Raw genomic sequence first — 19,142 nt, 5'->3', positions numbered from 1 at the left:
ATGGGAATCAATGACAAAACACTGAGATAATGCCTCACAAATCACATTTCTCAGCCAGGAGGGGGGCCCGAGGAGCCGACCTCCGCAAACCCGGGACAGTGAAGGGTGTTCTCTCTGTCACATGCCTTAATTGGTTTATGTGTGATTTACTGAAGGGGATATTTATTGCATTCTCACAATATAATTCTATATATAAGCAAAGGAAAGTGTGTTATGGAGGATGAAACATTTCTGTCATCATAGATGAGAGAAATGTAACAGCATGTAATAAAAACATGGAGGATAAGTCAGAGTTCACGCAGCGCATGTACTGCCTGTGCAGCAGTGTTATGACAGCTAATTACAGTCATCCACCAAAGAAAAACTTTTGCGCTTATTCAGAGTTAGGAGCTTGCCAACATCTATATAAAGCAGAAGGATCATAAAGCATATATATAATCCAAGACTGTATCGTATGAAACGTGCTGAATAGGCTGTTGGGCACAAGCAGGAAAACTATTAAAGGGCTGAACTGAAATGCAATAACAACAGCAGGTTGGTGTGAATGCCACATAAAGAGGATTATTTTTACTGATAAAAATGACAGGGAAAATATTGAAAGCTTGAGTAAAATGAACAAATGAAAAGTCTCTCAGTAAGCTTTCCTTCTACCAAAGAGCAGTTACCTAGCTTAAGCTTAACCGGAACCTACCGACTGCTCAAAGCATAGGGTGAGATAAAGGGTTCAGGAATTTAAAAAAAAAAAGACTTAAAAACTATCAAAACCTTTATTTACGATACCCACATATATCAGACTTTGAACTAAAGCCATACAGAAGTACACACAGATGCTCTAACTATAATAAAAATCTCCTGCAAGTAAGCTTCACCTTTTTTTCAACAACTTGAGTGTGTTCAGTCCCTCGTGGTTTAACGACCCTAATTGTTCACACCTGTTCAATGAGCTGATGATCTGCACTTCACTAGAAAAAGAAAACCATCAAAACACCATATATCACTATACCAAGTGTGAATGTTAACTGATGTGAAACATTTTTGAGGCCCTCGTTTGTAAATCGTAATCCTAAAAAAATATTGTTTTAGTATGTTTTTTGTTTTTTAGTATTTTTGCCTATACAACCACATTGTTATTTTGCCAAAATTAAGGTTTTTATCAGTTTGAAATTGAATTAGTAAAGGGTTTCAAAATACAAATCACAAACAATTTGAAAGTCAGCATTATTTTTCCACCAATAACTTTTTGACATGATGAGTTATTCATGGTTACCTTTGAAAGAAACTCTCCACAATATACTCAAGTAAAACCGCTGAGGAAGGAAAAGAAACCAACCACAACGGCCAGTTGGGGTGACTAAGTTGTGTCCCTTAAATGGGTCAAAAACCGACTTTAGGTCTTGGTCCACCAAACTAAACAGGAGGAAAAAAATCCCTGTGAAGCATCCAGGTGTATAATTTCATCTGTCCTTGTTCTGTCAGTGGTCCCAGCTGAGGGTGCTACTGGTCAGAATGTCCTGTCCTAATTACTCAGCTAGCAGGGAGGACCACAGGCCCAGATGCACTGGGGCTCCCTGAGCACTGGAGAAAAGGTCCCAGGCCACTATCTGCACAGAAACATCAACCTACACACACACAGACACACACAAACCCAACAACCTGAACGGGAAGTGTGGACTTTCTAAGAGTTGCAACGATACGTATCTGTAAATTTGCGCATAGGCAGTGAGGCCCAGATGTAGTGGGACTGTGTTTCCTTCCAGGTCATTAGCCCCTGACTGTCAGGGCGAGCCAAGGAAGACAAGGTGACATGTCGTCTCCAGCTCTGCCAGATGTGCTGCTGACACTGCAGACTGACAGTGACACTTTTCTGGCCCAAAGTCTGTACTGAGGGCTTGTCGGGGACTGTAATGAAATTATCTCTTACTTTCTTTGAAGTAAAGAGGCTCTGTGGAAGTAGCTCTTAGTAGAGAGGGCGTTCACTCTTCATGAAAGACATTGATGAAAGGTCCATTTTACAAATGTAAGAAAGAATAGTGTAGAGATAATGGGCCAAATATAAAGAAAAGTGCAGAGATAATAGGCCAAATGTGAAGAAAAGTGCAGAGACAATGGGCCTGCAGGAGAAAATTCTTTGTCAGTCCTTATATGCAATACTGCTCTAAAGTGATCCGTTAAATTGAGCTTATTAAGTCACTGTTTCTGCTCCATCTTCCATTTTCTTTGCCGCAGCTCTCAGTATTTTGCAGAATCTTCAGAGTTATATTAGTTTGGAAAACATAGAAGTCAACACCATGTCAGTGTTTATCTACGTTTACACCTTTCCAAGCTTTTGATAGTTTTCAACAGCTGAAATGCAGTCATGAGACGACAAACAACACTTCAATCCACACTTGTGTGTGAACAATGGCTACTGAGAAAAACTGTTAATGAAAAATCAACACCTAGGCTAAAACACTGGATAATTTGTTGTGCTGTGTGGATGTGCCCACATATTGAAAATCAGTCATGGTGCTAAATTGTGGCTGTAAGGACTCTAATAAGTCATTTAAACACCACACGGTTTCAAGGTCTAATTTTTTCACATAGATAAACAAATGTGCTACTGCCGGCTAAGTCACTTCTCAAAACAGATCTCTCATCTTAAAAGGGACTTAGCAAGCTGACTTAATATTGATCTACAGTTCTTTCAATTAAACAAACAACAACAACAACAACAACAGAACTTTGGGTATTTTTCAGGTTGATTTGATATCTGTGCAACACAAAATCCTCCCACTCACTACAGGTTTATTTACTACTTTGTCAGACAGAATTGAATGTGTTCTACTGAGTTAAGTGCAATGCTTTTGATAAAATGCTTTGTGTTAATGGAATTGATGATACCAACAAACAAAATATGCACCACTCTTAAGGTAAAACAAAAAAATCAATGCATGTTGGGACATTTCCCCACAGTGTCGAAAACAAACACTCAGTCAGTGAATTATATTTGAATCCAAAGTTTGTTAAACAGACAAGGGCAACTACTTTGTGTGAAGTCTGCATGCTCTATCGCCACTACCTCATGGTGTTTGTTAATGATATTAGTTGGCACAATATCTATAAGGAAAGCTTCCCTGGCTATTGGCGTATCTCACCATGTGCATTGATATAATTCCTTCCAATTGGCTGTTAAATGTATCTGGATATCACTGTATGACTGTCTGCAATCAAAACTAAAGGATGAGGGAGTAGTGAGGCCAGAGTTCTGTTTTATGTCCACAAATCAAACCAGAGAATGCCATTATTATGAAGAACACTTGACAGTGCCGTGGTGTCAGCCCTGGTGGTCTCAACCACTTAGGCACGCAGTTTGTGTTTGCAGTTGGTGAATGACACGTTTATTAAATTCAAAAGAAAGCCAGTCAAACATGCAACATTTTTTACGCCAAACCGATTCGGCACCACGTTCAGAGAAAGATAGAAATGTGGGCCAAAAAATGTGGCTTGCTCCCAGTGCAGGACAGTGAATGAAATGAGAGGTGGATGCATGGGGAAAAGAGAGCCACGGGTGGAGCAAATTTGGCTTGGTTGTACACTGGGCTCCATGCTGCTGCCTCTGCTCTGGAGCTCAGTTGGCTGGTGTGGAAGGAAGGACAGCCAAATCCCCCAACCCAGAACAAATAAGTCCTGCTAACTGCAATACCCTGCAAAAAGTCAACCACAAATTTTAGCTGGAAATGAAACTTAAAGCAGAAAGAATGGTTATGATTAACATTAAGCTTCAGTTACTGTCTAACATGTCCCAAGCATGTTTTTAATATTTTCTGCAAATTCAAAATCTTTTCCTGAACTGATACTATGTCAAGTTTGGATCAATGTTGAAACATTTTGCTAAAGTTATTTGGCCTACAAAGTGCCTTCGCTTTTATTTTAAGAGGTTGTATTTACAATGCTAAATTTTCACGTCTTAAGGGGAGTTTCAAACGACTGAAGTATGGCTTTCTTTTTTTATAGGTACGTTGGTTTTTTTGTGAACAGATGGGACAGTTGGCTGGCAAAGTATATGCCACCCTCACATTTATTGATTGCCTCTAACTTATTATTAACACCTTTAGTTTTGCACCATTAGAGGCGCATCAGTAGCTCTTGAGAGGAAGCAACACATTCGCCATTTCATGTGATGAATCTGTTTCAACTATGCAAACGTGGTTCCTGTTTTATACTTTCACTCCCATGAGCTAGACTTATACCGTTCTTCATTTTTTGCAGTTAACATTGCCTACTTTCTTATGACATGAGTGTTGATTTCCCTTCACTCCCTAGGCCACAGTTAGAACATTCTTGAAATAGGCGCAAAGACAGAAGCATGAAATTGAGGGTGTAGAAACGCAACACCTTAAAATATTGTGGGGCAATACACCCTGCATGTAAAAACAGAAATCACTTTGAAACCACACACACACTAGACAGAAAGCCAACAGTCTGTTTTACAGGAGTCACAGACACACACACTCACACACCAAGGGTCTGCAGAGAGCATTCTAACAAAACTGAGCAGCAGACCTGCACCTACACACAGATGCACAAACACAAAAACATTGACTTTATCCCCAAATACACCTCCCCAGTCTCACGCACACCTGTGCAGTTGTACACAAACCGCTGAGGTGTGTGTCTTCCTCCCTGGTTTTCTTCAGCTCTAATTAAAGAGTGAGCTGCTCACCAGAGGGGCTGATGACACATAAGGGTGTTTAATTAATATTCGGAAGAAGCTACATGCCATGGCAGCCTTATGGGATGCTACCGGCTGCTGGAGAACCATGAGAGGGGGAAAAAAAGAAGAGGGGAAGAGGAAATGCTAAAGCAGGATGAGTTACTTGAGGACACGTAAGAGAGAAGTAATATATTTTGCCGTATTTGTTTAAAAAAACAGTAATGTGCAATGCATTGCGGTCATAACCTCAAATGCTCTGTAAGAGTAAGAGTCTGCTGCATGCTCGCGCTCTGCGAAGCTGTACTCAGGGACAGCTGTGATGCTCGCTAAATGCCAACGTCAGCTCGCTAAAACGTTCACAATTACAATGTTACATGCTGATGTTTAGCAGCTTTATAGTGTACCATGTTGACGTCTTACATTAGCATGCCAACATTTTCCAATTAGCATTGAACAAAAGAACAACTGATGCTGATGGGAGTGTCATTAGATCGGCAGGTTATCAATCATAAAGTCATAGAGAATTGGACGAAAAGGAAATTGGCCTGATGGGGAAAATGAAAAGTCACAGAAGTTGTTACAGTTGATCCTGAGGGGAATATTAAAGTCTGTAACACAGTTTGTGGCAAACCATCCAAGAGTTGTAGAGATATTTCAGCCTGCACCAAAGTGATGGATCGCCCAAACAATGGACTTACATTGCCACTAGCACGGCTAGGAAGACTTGCTTTATTTCAATTCAATAGACTATCCTTACCAGCTTGAAGTCAATAATAGTTCATACATCAGCCAAACATAGTATTCAAACCAAATGCACACATTAAATAATCTACTCTATACCATATTAAAGCAGCACTTTTGGAAGACAATAAGCTAATAAATTATGGATAAGCCATCAGCAAACCACTTTCTATTAACAACCAGCAGACTTGACACAACAATACATTCGTTTGTGGGTAAAAGCTAAGGACTACTGGAAGTTGGGGATAATTCTCTCATGTTTTTCAATTACAAGCAACCTTGTTCACTAGACATATGGTGACTTGATTTCCTGTTAATGTTAAACATATTGATTTGCAGAGCTTAAACATGTTACACTGCACAACAGCACCCTGTTCACATTTGACCTAAGACACAACATAGATACGTTAAAAAAAGCATGTTGATTTTCAATGTGAAATTTTATCTTCAACAGCTGTTCTGTTACTTTGTTGTCCAGGTGGGAGCTTTTGGGATCACTGAATGCAACATAATTAAACAGTAAAAGTGAAAATGGTATGCGAGGAAATACAGATTGAATTGAACAAACAAGGAGAGAAAAAGAGAAGGGATGAAACAAAAATGAAAAGACAGAGAGTGTGTAAAATCACTCATGACCAGCAGTGCAGTAGAGGAAACTGTGTGGTGTGGCTAATGAATTGTTCTGCAGGAAGCATTTTCATTTGTGTGCTCACACAGCACAAAGCTACTGGAGGGATGCTGTGTCTGTGTGTGTGTCTGTGTCTGTGTGTCTGTGTGTCTGTGTGTCTGTGTGTCTGTGTGTGTGTCCTGTCTGTGTGTGTGTCCTGTCTGTCTGTCTGTCTGTCTGTCTGTCTGTCTGTCTGTCTGTGTGTGTGTGTGTGCTGCAGTTGCATAAAGCTTGGGATGAGGGGGCTGAGCTTACATTTTAAAGCCACCATCCCTCATTTAGGATGTATGACAGCATAAGCGAAACATATTTTGTGATAAATACTTTTACATCTCATGTATATATCTGGATTATTCAAAATGCTTTTAGGCAATGAATATGTTTCCTACTTATAAAGAGGAAACATTAAACTATTGACTCTCATCACCCTAAAACAGTTAGCAGGAGCATGTTAGCACTGTCACTGTTAGCATGCTAACGTACGTGTGAAAAAAACTCAACCTTTCTTATATGCTTTGTTCCTTCTTGCTACAAAACATTCATTTGTTTTCTTTCCGGTGATAGCATGTTTTCTGCTGATGTCTTGTCACAACAAATGAGAAACCCAATGCTGTCCTCTTGTGAAAAGGTAAGTAGTAAACAAGGAAGTAAATTATCACAAAGACTGCTGAGTCAAGGGACTTTAAATACATGATGTCTTATTTTACGCTTTATATGCTCCCTGCCCCTGTTTTGTGCTTTATTTACAACAGTTTTCAGCCCCCTTGTAGCAAAAGCACAGAGAAGTTAATTAACTTTTCTAAAAACAATCTTAGATTACCGTAGATATGTAAGAACGTACAAGTAGAGAATAAGTGTTTTACACAGCATTGTGTTGTACCTGCTTAGCCTTGTCTGTCTGCCCTCAGGCCTCTAACTATGATTAGTACAGAATGCAACAATAGTGATTACTTGTTGAAATGTATGGGTACTGTTCTCACTCCCCTGCCAAAAAAGGTGCTGATACAGTTGTCTACAGCTCAAGAAAATACTGTTTTTACCTTAAAGCTTTTGCCCCGCTATTTCGCTGACACAAAGCTTTATTGAATATTAAAGAGGAGACATAACGTTTAGCTCTCATCCACTGTCTTCAATAAATGTTTGTTGATTTTCCCAAGGCGTAACTTTAAAAAAAGCACATAAAAGTTATTCAAATACAAACAATTATGTTCATTATGCTTATGTATGTTAAATGCAAATTCATACTACACACACGCCACACGTTTAGAAATGGACTTGCACATTCACTCAAATGCTTAAAAGTTTCTCTTGCAAAACTGTCTTGACTCCCCTTCCCACACACACACACACACACACACACACACACACACACACACACACACACACACACACACACACACACACACACACACACACACACACACACACACACACACACACACACACACACACACACACACACACACACACACACACACACACACACACACACACACACACACACACACACACACACACACACACACACACACACACACACACACACACACACACACACACACACACACACACACACACACACACACACACACACACTCTATCTCTTGGCAGCTCTGCCAGGAGGCTTCGAGCCGCTCCATCCTCCTGTATAGCTTTATTTGTTTTGTCATGAAAGCAATTTTTTGAAAACTGACACTTGCCGTAACGAGCATCTGTTTTCGCCATCTGTGGGCTATGCAAATTAAGCCAATGAATATTCAGACAGGACTCAGTTTAGAGGCACTAGTCCTCAGGCTTGCTTACAGTTGGTGGAGAGAATCATGTGGACCATTGGGACGAAGGGAAAAAAAGGGTAGTAAATCTTCCTCCCCCTGCTCTCTCTCTCTCCATCCTTTCTTTTTCAGTTTAAGCGGGCATATGCTAAATGAAAGCTCTGCTAATTTGGAACAATTTATGAGCTGACAGACGCCTGCTTCATTCATCCACTCCCGGGGACATCTGATCTACCTGTCCTGCGTGCAGAAAACTGTTTACTCCTGGTGCTGAAGGTGGGTCTCCCTATAATCTCTTATTTAGCTCTTAACTCTCTGACTCCATTTGTCAAGTCTTTATCCGTATACATTGACTATCCAACTTCATATTCTCTTAGTTTCTTTCCACCTGTGTTTTTCTTTTTCCCCCTTTCTTGCTGCTTCACTTAAATTCTTTGTTTCCACTGTTTTGATCACATCTAATTCTTGCTTTCTGTTTCTCTTCCTCCCACTTCATTTCCATTTTCCAACCTCTTTTCCTCTCTTCAATTTCTCCCTATAGTGAGGGCATCCCATGAATAATTCAAAGCGTTTCAGGACGATAATGCGAAATTAGAGGTGAGACTGTGTGTGTGTGTGTGTGTGTGTGTGTGTGTGTGTGTGTGTGTGTGTGTGTGTGTGTGTGTGTGTGTGTGTGTGTGTGTGTGAGATTAGTTGATTCATGCCAGCCAGGAGGTGACTGTAAAGAGCTCTTTATCCGTATAAATTATGTCAATAAAGTGACACTTCTGTTTAAAGTTGCAAAGTGAAGACAAGTGACAGTCGATTTAGTCGTCTCGGGATGATGGAGTAATGATTACCGTTCAGTTGTTATGTCAACATTATCGCCAACTGCCATTTGGGCTATCAGAAAAATGATTACTATGGAAGTTTAACAAAAAAAGACAAAACGACTCGGCTCTTTTCTGGTACAATTACTGGAGGTGGCAGTGAACTGAGGCCGATGTGAAGGGTTTTTAATTTACTTCATGCTATGGACCTACTTCTTTACAATGTGCAGTTTCTATCGTAATGGGATTTAATCGTAATGTTTTACCCTACTCTAAAAGACACTGATTCTTAATGTTGTGAATTTAGATTCTCTCTCATGGCTCTGCTTTGTTGTTTAAATGCCCCTTTATTTTTCCAAAAGGTACCTATATTGTGAACACCATTAATACAATTACTTTACTGAGACCCAGAAACTGAAGGATCAAAAGAAGGATATCTCTTTTAAACTCATCTACAGTAGTAGATATCAATATATGAAGATATCCATCAAGGTCACAAGTCATTTTTAACATATTTCTGAATAAGAATAACATAAATTGCCATTGTTTGTTAACATTCCTGTTCCTGGAAGTCTAGCACATCCTTCACAACAACATAATGTGCATGTTTTGATTGATCACGGACCAATCGTTGTGAGCAAACTCTGCATAATACTTATTCCTTCTTAAAATCATTAACTATCAGTCATATAAATAACACTCTTTTCACGTTTGTTGCTAAAACATATATTTTACGTTAACATCAGTCTAGAGTCTAGACTGATGGGGAATTTAGCGGCTTCTATTTTTTACCCTGCGGCAAATTATACTAAAATTAATAGAGTTGGACATTCACAGTCAAACTCTTTCTAAGTCTTTTTTGCCTTATGCCCACCTTTTTGTAAAACCAAAATACAAAGACACATTCTAATGATTTTAGAATTTTCCGTTTGAAACATCAGCTTTTTTAGTTTACATTTATGAGATTTAGTGGTGACATATATTCACAGATTAAGTCTCTTTTGTCAGCACCTGATTCTAAAAACTATTCACCTGACCAGTATACATTCATATACTATAAGTCTGGCTTTGCTGATGTTTGCTCGGCACTCAGAATCAGAAACATGCAGTAAATTGAAGTAGCAGGCATAAAAAAATGTTGTTTAATTGTGCGTACAGGTCAAAATACCCTGTAACCCAGTCCCAAAACTGACAAGAGTAATCTATTACTGTTAGATTCTCAATCGAAGAGGAGTTGCTTTTAGTGGCAGCTCTGAAGGGCTGCCATTGAAATGTATTGTGTAATTGTGCATACAGATCTCTGTGCTAACCTGCTCCTGCATTACCCATGTTCCCAGAGGTGACAGCAGAGTGCATTTTTATCTGCTCTTGCTCTCAATGGAAAATAACTTTCCTCTACTGGCTGATTTGAAGTGCTGCTGCTGCAGGCAAGCTCTTCATGCTCCTTCAGGGCTTCATTTAACTAACTAACAGTCTAGGCCACGCAAATCCATCCAGCTGGAGGAGAACTACAGTGCAAGCAGCTGTCAGCTGCAAACTGGCCTCCATCCCAGGGAATCCCAGGGCAGCAGCACCAGCAACGCTGACAGAGAGGGACTGTCACAGAGAGACTGACCGGGGGGGCTTTGTGACACTGAAAAGTATCTCCCTTCTCTCCTTGTGTGGCTGAATATATAAGACAGGTGGGAATGAAGAGTGAGCAGTGAATGACGGGGAGATCAATATTCTCAAAGTCAAAATACCCAAAGACTGCAATATGGAACATGGCTGACATTAACATCGTATGATTTCATTACTTCAAAAATCATCAGCTTGTGTGGCATTGCTATCAGCTTCATGTGAAGATTTTGAAATGTAACTGGAGCAGGGCAAAAAACACACTCACATCAATATTCCTCAGTAAGCACTGCTATATTTATGTGATGTGTTTTTCAGCTGAACGGAAACAAACATCAACACAGCCCCAACAACAGACTGACATGTCTGATTCAACCCATATACGTTCTACAAGTCGTCAACAACAACAACCGGTGTTTCCTCCAATATAACTGCAGGCAACTACCACTGACATTTGGACCGCCATCATGTGAAATGTTTGGATGCTTCAGAAGCAACAATGATAGCAAAGAGGACATTTGTACTGAATAGCTGATCATTTAAATGTGTTGCATACCCCTCAGCTTAAATACCTTCACTTTGCTCCATGAAGTGCTCAGGAAATGGATCACACATACTTCTTCATACGTAACACTGTACCAGCAAAGAGACATCTGCTCCTTCACATGAAAAATGTACGTATACTTTCATTACAATGATTTCTGACAAGCTGCTTACATCTATCATGTATTGCCTTCCTGCTCAGCACATCCGCTGTCTATCAAATACACTTTAAGGTATCTTCCATTAACCTCAGAGAAGTCAAATAAAGATTCAACAGCTGTCTCAGTATGACGACATCACACTAAAGCAGGTGAGACATAGACATCTGTCAGGATAAAAGGCTTTGGCTTGAGAGTAGGAACAAACACATGTGCGCACAGAGACACATACTTGTCCTCAGAGGATCAGCTCTCAGGTGATGGAGAGAGGGTGTGACCTACCATTCCACTGTTTCAGAGCCAAAGCCTCATCCATTCTGGCATGAAGACACATGAACACACACATTTTCTTTTTTTGTTTCACATAGCCTTCTCTCGCAACCACATTGTGTCCTCAGGGGGAAGGAATTCCCATACAAGGTCCATAACAACCCCTAGATGAACCTCTCTGGCTTCCATATCTACCTTTCTCCCATAAAGCTGGGCATAGCACAGGCCTGCAGGCTGTGCTCATAAAACCTGGCAGTGCTACCTCATCAGTGCCACAGTCACAAAGCTACACATTTAAAGTCTCTTACTGCACTGCTGCCATAAACAAATCACACAAGATGCCAAGGCAGACATCAGAAACAGATTACAATGCATATTTTAGATTCAACGACTTCTGGTTTTGGAAATAAAAAAGTCTTGCGAGACATTTCCTGACTATTTATTTATTTATTTAAGGCCAATGAACAACCTGAACAATCTAGTGAGAGTTTTGCAAATCTAGACACTGTTTTTTTAAGCAGCTGGGGCCGGCTTTTTGTTATTGTTTTTGATTGACAGTGAAGCGGTTTGCTCGCCATTTGCAATGAAAAGCACTCAACATCATTTGCATCACCTGCAAAAAGGGCTCTGTCCTATCGGGGACCAAGACGTACGAATAGCAAGTAACTACATTTTGGATTTTGTATTCAACCGTATAATGAGCAAATTTGTGTTCAGTTCTTTTTATTATTATTTAACCTAACCCTTTTTCTTTTGTATTGTTAGTGACCCAGTTTATTCATTTCAAAAGAATTTCCAAAATGTGGCTGTTTTTCATGCTGGGGTGCAGAACACCCCTCCCTGTTTTTGCTCAGTAGGGAAAGACAGCCGGCTGCATGTATCCCATCCCTTATTAAATATCCTACTGAACTACTCAGGAAGACAAAGGATACAAAATGATCTCATAGTGTCACTCATACATTAAAACATAACTACTGTTAGAGATTGGAAGAGCTGAGAGAGATACAAAAAAATACCCCAATATAACATTAATTCCCTGGTATGACAATCATTTAAATTCAAATGTACATAGTCTAACATTGATTCCCTTCACTGTTGATGTAAAAAAGCCTTCAAAGCACATCAAGAGATTACCAAAAACCAAATTGCCTCGTATTTTCCTCCCTTTCACAATCATGATTTAAACATAAAACCACCACATGAGGATATTTCTGTAAGAGATGAATATCCATGCACCCTCGGCCTATCTGTCGGAGCGGAGCTCATCAAAATGTGTCAGTAATTAATCTAATAACCTAAAACATGATTTTACTGGACAGTACATTAAGTCCATTTTTTTTCTTACTGAGTGAAGCAGTGGCAAGAGGCCTGGTTATTATTATTCAAAAGAACATTATTCATCATTTAAAATCTTTAAAGCTTTAGATGAATATAGATGAGACCCCCTGTGAAACTGCAGTTAGATGCTGCCATCCTGACAGGGATACAATACACTGCAAAAATAAAGTGTCAATTCATTTAATTTTCAACAATTTAAATCATCTGCAGAGGATGACATGTTCTTTTTTGCAGTGTACTTTTCTTTTCCCTCGTTGCTGGATCAGAGGTAATCCGCATGTGTCACAGGTTCCACCTAAAAATTTTAATGATGCAAACAGAATTAGCATTTAGAGATGTTTAAATAGAAAAAGCTTTGCCTCTAGAGTCTATTGAAATTAGACAAATATCCGCAGTCAGCTCCTGAAGGTATTTCTTCTCTTCTTCCATCTTAATTATCTACCCACCCCCCTTTTTCCTCCGTTTACCTCTTTCTCTTTTTTACTGTTTCACTGTAAAATATAGGATTGGAGAGAGTAAAATCAAACAATGTTTGATGATTAACATGTTAACATATACAAAATAAATAAACTTAAATGATAAGATGTCCAGATCACACAAGGTTTCTATTGCTTACTGACACAGACTTTTAATGAGGCTGACTGCAGTGACCAACTAAAATGATCTGCTACACCACCAACTTTTATCTACTGCTATTTCTTTAATTGAAAGACGCACAAGTGTTATACAAGTATATACTTTATGTGTGACTTATCCCAATATTATTTTTTGTTTTAAATCAGAACTAGAAGTTTCTACCAAAGACTTATTAGGGTGGCAATGTGTTCAAATATCTTCTTTTTCCGGCTTTGAGAGAATGTTCTGTGATACTGAGTCAATGCTATTTTCACAGGAAGCCATTAAAGTAATGTGTTAGTTGTTATCCACTTCACTTCCTACCAGCACGTTCAATGTAACTGGTAGCAACTTGACGTTCATTGGCCTTGCCTGTGTGGTTTCATTAAATTAAAATCATCAATTTGTAAATATAATGCGTGAATGACTAACTGACCTTGAAACTTCATTTAAAACTGGGTTAATGTGGTTCGAGATTAAATCTCTTGGCAATGAGCCTAAACATATGTTACATTTGAAAGAAAATCACAACAGACCACACAGAACAGCAGGTATAAGCAGACTTTGATCAGAATATTAATTCCATTGACATTTTAAGGCAAAGAGTAAGCATGGGTTATAAAGTTGAATTGCTTAGAATGTTTGACAGTGCTGTGTATTCCTCCGTTCATCCACTCTTATGCTTCCCCCTTCCTATTTATATTTACCGTGTCTCTCAAGCAGCTCCATTACTACAGGTCAAGGCACTATGCTGAGATCAACTCTGGGCAATTAGAGAAGTGAAATTCCCTGGCAATGCTTATCATCCTGCCCTCCGTCTTGTTCTGGGGCCCAGCTAGTGAAATATGGATGTACATTCAATATTTAACATAGGGACATCAAAGTGGGCCATAGTGCCAGGAAAAAGGAAGAAAAATTAGGCAACTTTTTGCAGTGGTAAGAGCAGACATTACTCATGGCAGTGCCAAGAATCTGCATTGTCTTGTCAGTGTCTTCGTTTTTATCAGGGCATCAACAATAGCAAAATATGCAATATATCGGCATTTCTCCTCAAAAGACTTATCAACAAATGCCTGTTAATCTGGCAAGTGATAGAATACCCATACATGCTGCCGGGGTTATGCACAGAGACATGGTTCTAGTGTAGGAACTGCTACAATGTGTCGCACATAATTCGGACACATGAAATATACAATTTTTGGTTATTTTTTTTATGAGAAGATGATGTCATAACCTCACGCTTTAAGATACTTTTCTTTACACCAATCCCCAAGCTGTCCCTAAACTTAACATAGTCTTGTGGGGGGCTTCAATATGAAAAAATTAACACTAAGATGCTACAGCATTACAAACAAAATGCAGTGTCAGTAAACATTTTCCTTGATTGGGTGAGAAAACATTTTGCAATTTGGCAGATATTGTACATAATCCGGGCAGCATGATGTTCCGTTAAAGTGGATTTTCAAAACTTCAGTTTTGGTTAAAATAATTCTTACACAAGGACAAAGCTACACAATGTTAGCCCTATTATTAGTAGCTGTTAAACACCAGCATTTAGGTCATTCCTAGAACAATAATTCCTAACAACAGCACCAGGACAAAATAGATTCAAAGAAGTTAAATAAACTAGAGAGCCAATTATCAAAACACAAATATTTTGTAACCCCCATCTAGTGGCTATTAAGGAGATGTAACTGCTCTTCCACTTGAAACAATGGTGAGTGACTACCAACCGCCATTTTTTTTATTTCACAGATTATTTTAAGGTTACTGCAACATCCTGTGGGACGATTCACTGTACTGTAAGTGTTGACATGTTTAAAGTTGTCTTGTTTATTTGTGGATCACTTATAATTACACTGCAGGGGTTGATGAGTGAATTTATTCACACAGTTTTCCTCTTTCTATGCATTTCTCTCTCCCCCGCAGTCTTTCTCTTGTCCCAGGCAATTATTTTGACTCCTTTGAAAGTGTTATGATGAAACGGTTCTTCGGTTCGATGGAGGAGTGACGACTTGACAGGGAATGCTTAAAGGCACACAATACTCTCCTATGTATAAGTGTGTGTGTTACAAACTTTTGGCATAAAATATACCTTTTCGGGACTCAACTCTTGAAGTGGAACTGTGCTGTGTAAAGTGAGCAGAATGTATTCCTTTTTTTTTCGCTGTTCATTTAGATTTTAGATCTGTCTACATCTGAATTTCCAAACCTGAATCTGAAACAACTGCTGTTGATGTGTCACGAGTCCTTTCACAGCATGTGTAATACTTGGCAGAAAAAGCACAGGTTTAACTACTTAAATTAATGTTGATTAATTTCCATTAAATGTGTCAGACATATCAGTGAACGAGAATGCTATCATTTACTTTATCAGCATCAACTGTGCTTGTCTAATGTTCTCTGTCTCTGAAACAAAAGAACACATTTTCCCCTTTAAGCACATTGAACTGCCTTTGTATGAAAAGGATCTTATAAGTGCGTTTAATGGAATGATCATTTTCAGTTTTAATTATAATAATGCGATGCAGTTTAATGATTTCACATTGTGTCTATATGGCACTTGGAAGACCGTTTTCCCTGCTTTTCACCTGTTCAGACATTTGGCAGTGAAGATGTGTGTGTTTGTAAAGAGGGTAGTGGGTTCAACCCATGCTTGTGTAACCTGATTGATGCTTCCTTGCAGTTGCTTCATTATATGCGTCATGTTTAAAGCAATCCATATTTCAGCAGGGAGTTTTGTGATTGTCTGTAAAGTGGGTTGGCATATCAAGCACATGCCATCCAACCTCCAGCAAGCTCCAAACTGTTTTTTTGATTAAGTCTGTGTTCCTGGAGCTTTTCTGCTCTGGCATTTTTTTTCTGTACAGGGATTTTCTTTTAGTCCAAACAGCCTGTGGCCCGCAATAACAATCACATGCAATGTCAAGCTAAATTTGTAGTAATGCCACTGTGTATCACTCTAATAGTGTTAACAAAAAGCTGCTTACACTTGAACTGTGCAAAAATGGCTAAAACAGAAACAACTTGAAAATGTGGTTGACGTTGGGCGAGTTTGACATCTGCCAGTAACTCTGTTTTAAGTACTTTTGTATATGACAGTTGCAGTCATTCATTGCAGTCAAGCTATTGTTTAAATGATACATCACACCCTAAAGACAACTTATATTAGTAGCTAATACATATACCTGATATGAATGTTCAGGAAGCTCTGTGCCAACATTATTATACAGTCATGTAATGTACTCTGTTCCACCTGTATGCCGTGTTTCTTCATTCCCTGCCAGTCTAATCCTTTTAGCTCTTTGAACTCTTCTTTCCCACTGAAACAGATACTTTTTCGGCCCCCAACATGTGTGCATCCTGCAGTGGCGCACTATCTGCTCATAGCCATGGATTCGTCCATGGCAGGTACCCCGCGTTGTTGGCTCCCAGAAGATAGAATTACCCAGACAGCCATGGAGCGCTCCAAATGGGGGAAGAGGGAGAACCGTAAAGCTGTTTACACCAACTCCACGCTGCCGTCGCATCACTACCACAAGAACTTAATCTCGTGTCACAACCAGAGCAGAAATGAAGCTTCCAGAAAGCTTATTCTGACGGAGGATTTTAATAATAGAAGGGCGGAAAATAAATAAACTGCATGGGACTTTTTCATAGACTTTATTTTGATTAGACTTTATGCAAGGGTAAAGTGAATATCTTCCCAAAATAAAACATTATAGATAGGGTTGCTCAGAAGCTGCACAGGGCTGGGCATGCTGGGTAAATGCATGGTGTGTCTTTGTATGTCTCTCTGCATCGCTTTCATTCAGCAGAGGTATAGACTCCTGTTTCCTGAATTAGCATTTATATTCCTAAATCCTACAAGCCGAAATTTGAGTCACTGACCGTTGCATTCTTGAGGGCAACATGTTTTGGGACAATGGATGATCTAATCACTGCAGGGTAATGATACCGCGTTTGTTCACTGGTATGTATTCTTTGCTTGTCCTTCTCCCTAAAGTCTTCCTCTTTGTGTTTTTCCTTGTGTTGAAATACACTCTGCGCCAAAACACCTTTTTCTTAACTTTTTCCAAACTGTCGTATCTGCTTAAATACCCCTTCCTTTGATTTCAAACAACCTCATATTGCAACTCCTCTTTCCTTCCTCTCTCTATTTTCCCATTTCTCTTTACTCTCCAACCACCTCCCCTCTTTATACTGTATATGTTCACCCCTACAGCAAGAGCTCTTCTACCTCTCATCTCCATCATCAATGCTTTCACCTCCTTCATCACTTCCTCTACCTCTTTTGCCTTCAGCTTGCTAAAAAGTTCTGGCACAAAACAGATGAAAACACTTCTCCCAAGTGTCCTTTCCCACCCATGATTTCTGCTCGCCTTTTACTAAACTCCAGGACTTCGAAAGGCAGCCATTTATCTCCGCTGCAGAGCTAAACCACGTGGTTCTTAAGTATTGAGGCGGTCATAAATCTGGAGAGCGTGGGGGGCATGTTTCAGTCTATGCAGGAAAGGGTCAGGAAACATTCAGCACCATGTTCAACGTGACAGGACTGCAGATGGCATACAGAGTTTGGCTGTCATCCAGAGCTAATTAGTGTTTTTTTTACCAAAGCATCTGCTGCTCTGCATTCAAGGTAAAGGATGTGTTAGAAAGCTTGCCATACATAGGCATGCATATTGTTTCTGTTTTGTATTTTGTTTTTATCAGTTGAACTTTGAAGGTGTGCTGTGGAGCAAGGTATTTGCATTGCATGATCACCATTTTGTGACATAAATGCAAGAAAAAGACATCAGCAAAGACAGAGAAGACTATTAGGATGGATGTAAACAGCGTGGAATTTTAAATCTGCACTTAAACGATTCAGTAAAGTTTTAACAATCGACTCCTCATCCAGCATCTTTCACATGTATCCATCAATTTAGCATTTGCTTTGCATGCCTAAACCACCATATGGGTAGTTTGCAGGAAACCTACAGGTTATATCATGTCACAAAATCACAGTTACCAGGAAAGCAAAGTGGGACAGAACTACAAAATAATCTAGCAACAAATATATTTTTAATTTTTTCACAAAGTTAGATTCATAATTAAGGAATTCATAACCACAATTCCAAATGCATGTCCTGGTTGTGACATGTAAATACATAAGCATTTTTTATAAGGGCAACTTTGAGCATCAGGGCAGTGTAGAGATCCTAATCCATCAGGTGAGCTGATGTCACGGACATCAATTCTGCCGACGTGTCCTTGATAGTGAATTCTAAAGGCCTTTTAGTTTCAGACCTTCTGTTCTTTAGCAGACTGCGACATCTGACCTCTGCCAGTCAGACAAATGAATGAAGGGAAAAATAGTTCTTAATCACCAAATAAAGAACCGGCTCATGCTTGCTTTGTAGTCCATGACATGTTGTGCCTTTACCAAATGCAGTATTTCTTCAGTACGTTTTAAAGACTCTGAAACGGACAATTGCAGTGTGCTGCTGTTTCAAAGGGAAACTCTTTGGATTTTGTTTGGAGGTCATAAAACGGCTTGAATTCCCCCCCATAGAAGAGCAAAAGCAACAACATCAGCACAACAAGAACGGGTATAATGTTGTCTAATATTTTCCTATAAATGTGAGAATCTAAATATTTTATTCTTCATTATTGATAATCGCAAATGTCTTAATGTGTGTAATTGTGTGGGTGGATGGGAAGGTGATGCTTTGTGTGTCCTCTTCATAACACGTCTTGGTTAACTTCTCCATCCTGAGTACTTAAGCAGAAGTGAGAGCTCTCACATTACTCCGAGAGATCCAGAGTGAGAGTCGGCAGCTGAATGCCAACCGCTGGATTAAAAATGATAATCATGTTAGAGTTTGGACCAGCATCTGAAGTGAGAGCTGATGATCTTTAAACCATGTGGTTAATTAG

The 19,142-nt window shown here is 39.4% G+C and overlaps 1 protein-coding gene across 1 annotated transcript in view; it reads right to left on the bottom strand.

The window, feature by feature from the left end:
• The window catches only part of fstl4 (follistatin-like 4), a 310,914-nt gene that overhangs the window by 275,312 nt on the left and 16,460 nt on the right, over positions 1 to 19,142 (bottom strand). The gene's annotated exons all lie outside the window — the stretch shown is intronic.

The sequence above is a fragment of the Eleginops maclovinus genome, chromosome 11 (genome assembly GCF_036324505.1).
Source record: "Eleginops maclovinus isolate JMC-PN-2008 ecotype Puerto Natales chromosome 11, JC_Emac_rtc_rv5, whole genome shotgun sequence".
Classification (NCBI taxonomy): domain Eukaryota; kingdom Metazoa; phylum Chordata; class Actinopteri; order Perciformes; family Eleginopidae; genus Eleginops; species Eleginops maclovinus.
Note: the sequence above shows the minus strand (reverse complement) of the source record. Positions and strands in the feature narration are given on the sequence as shown.